This window comes from Terrapene carolina, unplaced genomic scaffold (genome assembly GCF_002925995.2).
Source record: "Terrapene carolina triunguis isolate 2854851 unplaced genomic scaffold, T_m_triunguis-2.0 Scaffold231, whole genome shotgun sequence".
In the NCBI taxonomy this organism is placed as follows: Eukaryota; Metazoa; Chordata; order Testudines; family Emydidae; genus Terrapene; species Terrapene triunguis.
Window position 1 is genome coordinate 11,867,605 of NW_020664582.1, and position 8,416 is coordinate 11,876,020.

Genomic DNA, 8,416 nt, shown 5'->3' on the forward strand with positions numbered 1-8,416 from the left:
CCACAAGTGTGTGTAGGGAGGTACTTAAAAGCAGTTGAGGTGGCTGGTGATGGTTGTAAGTATGTGGAGAGATGGCCTAAATTTTCATGTGATTAGTGATTTTAAGTGTCTTAAATTTTGGGGTGACCAACTTGTGCTGAGCACCTCTCCCCCGAATATTGGGGCCTGTAATCAGGCGCAGACTTACCCCTGTGGCGCCTCCTGCTGGTCGTCTCTTCTGGGAATTAGCTCATTGACCCAGGAGCGCCCTCTGCAGGCCAGGCGTCCCACCTGTGGTTGGCTCCCGTGTCCTTCCCGGATCCTGGTGCCCTTGGCTTGGGTGCTGCCGCCCTTGGAGGTACCCCACTCTCTCTCTGGGTCTCCCCACCCAGGGGAACCCCCACCCCCTATTCCCACGTCGCCTAAGTCGTAGCTACTGCCAGTCACCGTCTAGCCCCCACGCCCTGGGGCGGACTGCAGTCTATCAGCCAATCATCAGGCAACAAGGGGTTTGGACTGGCTGTCCCTCTGCAACCCCAATACCTATGTGGGCCTAGGACCAGGCCCTGCAGCCTGGGGAGCTGCTGGCCTAGGGCTTCCCTGCCCCCAAGGCCTTTCCCCAGCCCTGCCTCACTCTAGGTCCCCCGTGAGTTCCCTAGCAGCCAGGCCTGTCTGTCTCTCCGGTCAGAGTGAGACTCCTGAGCTTCTGTCTGCCCTGGCCTTCTTATAAGGCCTAGTTGCTCAGTTTGGGGCGTGGCCCCAGCTGCAGCCACTTCGCCAATCAGCCGGGGTTTTGCTCCCTTCCACAGCCCCAGCCCTCTGCAGGGCTTTTCCAACCCCTTCAGGGCTGGAGCGGGTGTTCACCCCGCTATAGGGCCCCTTTAAGGGTATCTCTTTTTTGTTTGTTTGTTTGTTTGGAAAATTTAGGCCAATGTGGGTAGAGCCTTACATATCTGTCCTAGCATCAGGTGCTGCAAAAATGTAGGACGCTGACTTATTTTATAGCGTTATCGACTGGAGACCTGGATTCCGGAGCAATTTCACAGCTTAGGGGTCCCAAAGGGAGCTGGAAGTGGGGAGAATAAACCACAGTGGTATATCTCAGAGATGCAGGCCTGGCTCCTTCCTCACTGCTGCCCCACCATAAGAAACTCCCAGATCTTCACACCTGGCTAAACACAAATCATAACTTTTTTTTCCCCAGTGTATTTAGCATCCGTTGTGTTTCTATTCTGTCTATATGTACAGTTGTTTCAAAAAGTGCTGCACCTGCACTCTGCCTCACAGTAGTCGATGGCACGGAATATGGTCTATCAGATTAAGACAGCTGCATTTTTGCTCATCTGCAGCGTGCGTCTCCTCCACTATTTAGTAGATGTAGTTTCCGTCTGACCCAAAAGAAGAGACTAATTCAAACTTATGTGGGACTGATAAGATTTCAAGCTAGATCCTTCCTTAAATGAGTGAAGAAAAAACCTTGGTATGTTCAGTAATCAGTTTCCAGGTTCTTTAATTAGATCTGCACTTTAGCTGCATGTCTCAATACACAGATGACTTATAAAAAGAAAAAAAAAGCATATATTAATTTCCAGTGACTGATGTTCTATGCCCAAATCACTTTTCCATTCTTTGTATTAGAATTACAGTATTGGAATTATTCCTTTAACACGGAGTTCTACTTTAGTTAACAAAGGGAGTGTATAGAATGGCTTTACAGGTATATTTTTAGAAGATTTTACAAGATAAACATGGTGTGTGTGTGTGTGTGTGTTTGTGTAAAATATTAGTTTAGAGATGATTAGCAGTCAGGTGAAGCTTTGAATCCCCTCTTTTTTTCATTGCCTGTATGATTACTCATCTGCTAATTCAGTTGGGTATAGGTCAAAATCAAGAGTACCACTACATTTCTCAACCAAGTGGTTTCTGATTTGCCATTTCCTTGTCCTAGCTGTCATTTCATCAGCGCCATGCAAGAAACTTTTTATTTGGCAGTCCTCCTGATGCAGGTTTTAAAAATGCAGTGGAGTGTTTAGTTATCTTCTGTTTAGGTTCTTATTCTACGTCTACTTGGTGGCTTCAGTCCATTTCCTGGTGGACAGGTCTGTGGTTTAAAAAAAAAAAAAATCTGCTACTGCAACTGGAACTTGCTAGCACTCTTGCTGTCAGTCTCAACAGAGAGGCCAATGGGACAGTGGACCCTGATTCAAGGCTGCCGTCTCGTCTCTAGATAGGGTCCTTCCAAAACAGAGCTCAGGCTGACGAGTGACAAGGGAGAAGCTTCTGCCTTTGCCCTACCTGTTCTGTAGCTGAAACAGTATTTCAGTCTTTAGGGCCTTCTGGCACCGTTTTCAATCACTCAGTCCCTTTTTTTAAACTAAAGAAAATTTGTTTTTTAAGTATCCATTTTCTCATACTCGTTTTGGAGTGTTGTTTTTTTAAACTACCCAAATCAGAATTTATCTAAATGTTAAGTCCATTGTGCTTCCCTTCTGTCCCAGAAATCTGTGTCCCAAGCAATTTTCATTTCAGCACTAGTCAATTGCACTTTGTTCAATCCGGGAGGAGGGGGCCCGGTCACGTAGGTAGCGTACATTGATTTGCATACATGACTAGTAACTATCTGATGGTGACGTGAATGTTTTGTTTGCTGCAAGCAACCAAACCAGGATATTTTTGTTGTTATATCCTGTTGATTTAAGGTAAGAGCTAAATCACAGCTTGCTCTGCTTGATTTACTGGTAGGAGTTTGGCCTGCAGTTTCGTGGTAAAGATCTGAGACGTATCCAGAAGGGAGAATGTGAGCTGAAGGCTATTCATGTTAAAAATGTTGTTGCAAAAGTTAAGAAAATAAAGTTTGTTGTTCTCTTACTGGAATAGATGAAATAATAAAGGAAGGGAAGAAGTGTCTGCAGGGCAGCATGGAGTAGCAGCATGATGTGGCACTTGATGTTTTATCTTTCAGCAAACACTGTTACATATCCAGAATTCCACTGAATGGCATCAGTTGCCAGCAATAACCTGCTGCAAATGTTCATGATCAAAACTCAGATGTTGAGTTCAGTTGAAGCCCAAAATCTAAAAGGTTATCGGATTGTACTAATTTTAGCCTTTTGAGTGTTGTAACAACATATAAAAGGATCAGGAGAAAATGGATTTGGAGGAGAAAGAAGATTATTTCCTTCCAACTATATTACCTAAAGGAACACCTTTTAAAGTTAATGGAATCAGTCGTCTTTGTGTGATCCATGAACTTGTTGATTGAAGGTGCATGGGCTTTCTATGTTCAGTGGGGCAAGTGAAAAATACATTCTCCTCAGGCACTTGTCATATATGAAGACTACACCACTGTCAGCAATACTTACCAAAGTTAGAGCTTTACCTGTGTGTACCCAAACTTTTTATTCAGTCTTTTTTTGTTTTTAAATCTTGAGCCATTTAATATTTTAATAGTCATGAAATGAAACTTTCTCTGGTGTTGAGTGGTTGCAATTTGAGTTTCAGACAGGAGTAGTAAATTACAAGATGTAAAGAGGGTGGTAGAATCCACCCTGCACTTGTGCCTGTTATTAATGACTGTGTGTGTGTGTATTGGTGGGCGAGCACTGCTAAGTCTGAAGCCACTGTTGTCTGACTGCTAGTTGGCAGACATCAGGGCCCTCTTTATACTTGAGTTGTTTGCACCAGTGTAGCTGCAGCAGTGCAGCTCTCCAGTATATATTCTGCACCAGTGTAAAATGAGATTTGCACCAATGCAACTTCTGGGTAAGGCTTGCCCTTGCTTTGCAATGATGCAGCTTGTCTACTCCTGGAGTTTGCACTGATGTAACTACCTCAATGTAGTTAAACTGATGGGAATTTCTCTAGCCTAGACAAACGCTCAAGAATTAAACCAGTTAAGAGTTTTCCCCCATCAGGTGGCCACATTAGTTGTGACTATGCATCTTACCATGTTGTTGAAGCCTACACTTAACGTGGATCTCTCCATGGTCCGTATGCAGAGAAACTTGAGTTTTTCTCTTTGCAGAGCTGTCAGAAGCTCTTGGTAGCTGCTCTTCATGAGTTTTGCAGCCCTAATTTGGCCAAATTACAGCATAGATCCTCATGCTGGGGTAATGCGGGCCTCTAAACAATCCTAAAGTGAACCCTGATTACTGCCTACAGCATCCTTTTCAAGTGCCTTCTGCGGCTTTTTCATGGCCCTGTTCTAACTTTGGTAACAGAGAATACTCTGTTCGTGTTTATGAAACTCTCTTAATTTGCACTGTTAAGAAACAGATGCAAAAATAAAACTGGACTGCAGAGAGATGTCAGATTAAATTTGGACTCTGCACTGATGGCTGCAGATGGCAACTGTGCTGAGCAGCATGAAAGGGTCATTATTAATGCTACCATCCCCTAAAGCTCTCACATAGTCTGAGCATAACCGTTAGTAAAAATGCATAGATCAGATGATGATGATGATTAATATTATTTATTAATTATTTATTTTAAAGTGAATGCAGTGCTGGGCTGACAGTTCTGGAGACTGAAGTCTGTCTATCTGCAAAGCCAGCAACAGCATAGGCCTTTCTCTTCCAGTGTTCTGCTCACAGCCTCCCCACCCCGCCCTTTGATCCTGACCTTAAGAGACGACTTCCACGTGAGAGTGGGGAGTTGAACCTCTTTGGTTTGTTCACTCTTTGTTGTCTCCACCTCCTCTACCCCCTGTCCTTTGTCTGTAGGTACCATTTCAGTGTCAGTTGTGATGATGGTTCTGGTGAGGTGAATGCCTTCTCACTAAGAACGGGACTGAAGGTTTCCAGTGTACTTTGTTGTTGTTGGTATTACAATAGCAGCTAGAGTCCCCGGCTGGAATCAGGGCCCTATGGCCCAAGGTATTGTACACACCTATAAGAGATGGTCCCTGCCCTAAAGAGCTTACAGGCTAAATAGACAAGACAAAGGGTGCGGGGGAAGAGATGCAGTGCACACACAGAGGGATGAAGGCAGGGGCCTGGACTCAATGACCTTTCAGGGTCCCAGTTCCAATGAACAGTTACCATGCTAACTGTTGATGCGGACTTGGGCTGGATTTGAACTAGGATCTTCTAGCGCAAGTGAAAGGCATGTAATCCCATTAAGAATACCCTGAGTCATATAGAGTGTGTGTGTGTGTGTATATCCCATTTTTCTTCCTTCCCTCCTTTACTTCGATGAAAACATTTGAGGCACCTATTTAAAAAAGCATTTAAAATGTTGAATTATGGCCATAAAATATACCCTTGCATGGTTTTTTAGCTCCGTTTAATTTTTAAAGACCTCCTTATTGCTACTGCATAAAGAGAAAAAAATTAGATTATGGGGAGAAGCAAATGTGACATTCTGTTCCATATTAAAAGTTAATTTAGGGCAGAACTGAAGGCCAAGATGTCTCTCTCTTCCCCCCATTGTAATGTAATTGACCCTTAATATGTCTGCAAGTCTTAGCACTTGTACTATGGAGGCTAACTACATTGGGGCACTTGTGCCAGAACAGTTGAAGTTAAGTTGCCATATCCGATATAAACCTCCCTTATAGTCATGGGTTTGAAGCTTACTTGTTTTAAAAAAAAAAAAAAAAAAAAGCAAACCGTCTGAAATGAGGCAAAACTGATGTTATTAAATTTTTAAATCATGGAGGTCATTTAAAAGACTAAATTCATGCCTGTGCAAAGAGCATGTACTATATCTATCACCACCTAAGCCCTGTTTCCTGTAGGGCACAGCTCTTGTGTTGGCTCTCTGCACATGGTTGAATTTCACCCTCTGATGCTATGGTGATGTGGCACTATATAAACATGTAGGTAGGAAAGAATTTAGATGATTGTGGGGCCTTGTGGACAAGAAAATGCACCACCCTGGTTACCACTTTCCGCAGTCCATCTCGGCAGTCTCTTTGCAGAAGTCAAAGACCGTATGGGCCACCTTTACTGGTGCTCTATCCAGACCAGAGCTGAGGGTGTGGGGAAAGGCCTTCAGTATGGGCAAGGAGAAGCCAACTTCTAGGCAAGAGACTTATTTTCCCAGGCTGTCCGTTCAGAAGCTTTCACTGTAACTTAAAATGGGGAAAAACTGATTTGATTTCAAAACATTGTAGTCAAAAGCCCCTTTTGAAATCAATGGGAGTCCGTATCTGGAAGGACTGGAGAGTTTGTCCTGTGGAATTTGGAAAATATTTTGTTCATAACCATGATCCAAATCCAGTTGTCATTTTAATACAATCCATAATATAGCAGCTACAAACTTTTAGAAGTAGCAACTGAAGGGATACTACTGAAGACTAATTGTGCAAGTGTAGTTTTGCATAAAATGCATCATAAATCCTATTCACACCATATACTGGTTTGAAGGAGTTATTCTAGCTTTTCGAGTATGAAATATCTAGGAAACTGCCTACATTTATATTTACCTTAGAGCGCAGCTGGTCAGCCTCCCTGGTTATTAATAAATGTTTTATAACCTCCTTTGAAAGATTATTAAAATAAATTGACCTGTTCTCTTTGGTGTAAGCACAGCTCTGGAAACAGGATTGGTTAATTTGTTTGATCTCTGTTGGCTTAGCAACAAAGCACCGTTCATTGTAGGGCCTACATAAACACTGACTTGTTCTCGCTGGCCTTTAAAAAATTTTTGTCATTAAATTTGATTGTTTAAAAAAAAATAGTGATAATATGAAATATGGTTTTGCACATCCAGAGCATTTCCATTGGAGGGTTTTTATAATGCCTAACATACACTAATGAATCTGTAATGCTCCTTTTTGAGATCTGAAGTATTATTCCTTTTTTACCAATGGGGGAAACTGAAGCACCGTTTGTGATTTGTTTAAAGTCTTACTGTCCACTGTCAGGATAGGAACAGAACCCAGATCTCCCAGGCCAGGTCTAAGTTGTATCCTGCCCCCCCTAATAATAAATCCCCCTTTACTATGTGAAGCTGTGAGAGAGCCCCTTGCTGGGGAGGGCAAGCAGTCCTGATGGAAAAAAGACAAGTGTCTTATTGCTTTGGACAGTTTTATAAAAACGTTTCTGATAAAGTGGGTTCAAAACATTAGTCCATTCACCTTCACCATTACCTCTGGGGTATTTGTAATCAGGAGTACGGCATCTTACTATATCATAGTAACTGCATCTGAGCCATCTTTTGTGCCTATGTTACTTTGGGGTCCAATGCTGCGAACACTGATGGCTACGATATTCAAGCATAGGGCCATATGCTAACTTCATTCTGTGTGCCAGCCCCATTGTAATCACTTGATTACGGTGGAGCGATTTGTGGAGTAAAATACTACTCAACAAGACGAAGAGTTGACAATCTGGCCCGTAGTGCTGACAGTGGGGTTACTCACAGTAGTAAGCATTATGCCTGGCTGTATTTCTAGGCTTTTGAGGCCCTTTATTCTGTTAAACTGGCAGTGTGGTAGACACTTTATTTCCCAAACAGTGATAAGAGTTAAGGATAGAATGTCAACCTGACTCCTGTATCTACCTACTTACCTACAAATCAGTCTCTCTCTCCTTCTCTCTCTCTCTCAACTAGTTTGTATTGCAACAAGAATCATTTGTTTAAGCAAAATTTGGTGTGTTTAATGTTATGCCATCCTGTCCATTGATTTGCTTTGTGATAGAAAAACACCCCGACCTTTGCTGGGAGATATAAAAGTCGCTTCTGCTTGCATGTTAAAGCCATAAACTCTGCAATGTGCTCAAAGCGTTGATCTTTTTTCATTATTATTTTTTTTTGTGAAGACTGGGGAAAAGACAAAACTAAAAAAAAAACAACCCATAATTTTTGATATAACTGTGGAAACATGGTTAGTTCTAACACAGCAGGTGGCTAAGGAACTCAATCTGTAGAAAGCAGCAGTGCTTTCAGTGCAATCAAAGTTAAGTGCAGAAATTTAATTAAATGGCAGCAAAGGCTGGCAGAAACTTTGTAAAGCAGCAGTGCATTGTCAAATTCAACAATTATTTCAAGGAACACAATCCACAGATGGCATCTAATTGATAAATTAAGGTTCTGGTGCTCAAATCTGCCTACATCTAAGCTTTTTTTTTTTTTCTTTAAGCAAAATATTTAAATTTTAAGGTTGCACCAATCTTTTGAAAATGTTTGGTAAAAGCTGTTTTTTTTTTTTTTTTAATGTGCTAAATTCTCCAGAAACTTTTGTTTTTTTTACCAAAAAAGAAAGCAGGTTTTTTTTTTGTTTTTTTTTTTTTTTTCCTTGCATGTTTTGACTGGCAGGAAAGGTAGGATGGACTTGTGGTTAAAACACTTGATCTGGACCTGTAAATCTAGATTCAATTCCTAGCTCTGTAATAGAATTCCTATGTGACCTTGGGCAGATGGTCACTTAATCTCTCTGCCCTCACTTTCCCATCTGTACAAGGGGCTGTTTCAGAGGAGTGTATGGGAAGAT

General features: G+C 42.0%; 1 protein-coding gene across 1 annotated transcript in view; it reads left to right on the top strand.

Moving 5' to 3' along the window:
* MSI2 (musashi RNA binding protein 2) overlaps positions 1-8,416 on the top strand; it is a 382,621-nt gene that overhangs the window by 68,513 nt on the left and 305,692 nt on the right. The window lies entirely within an intron of this gene.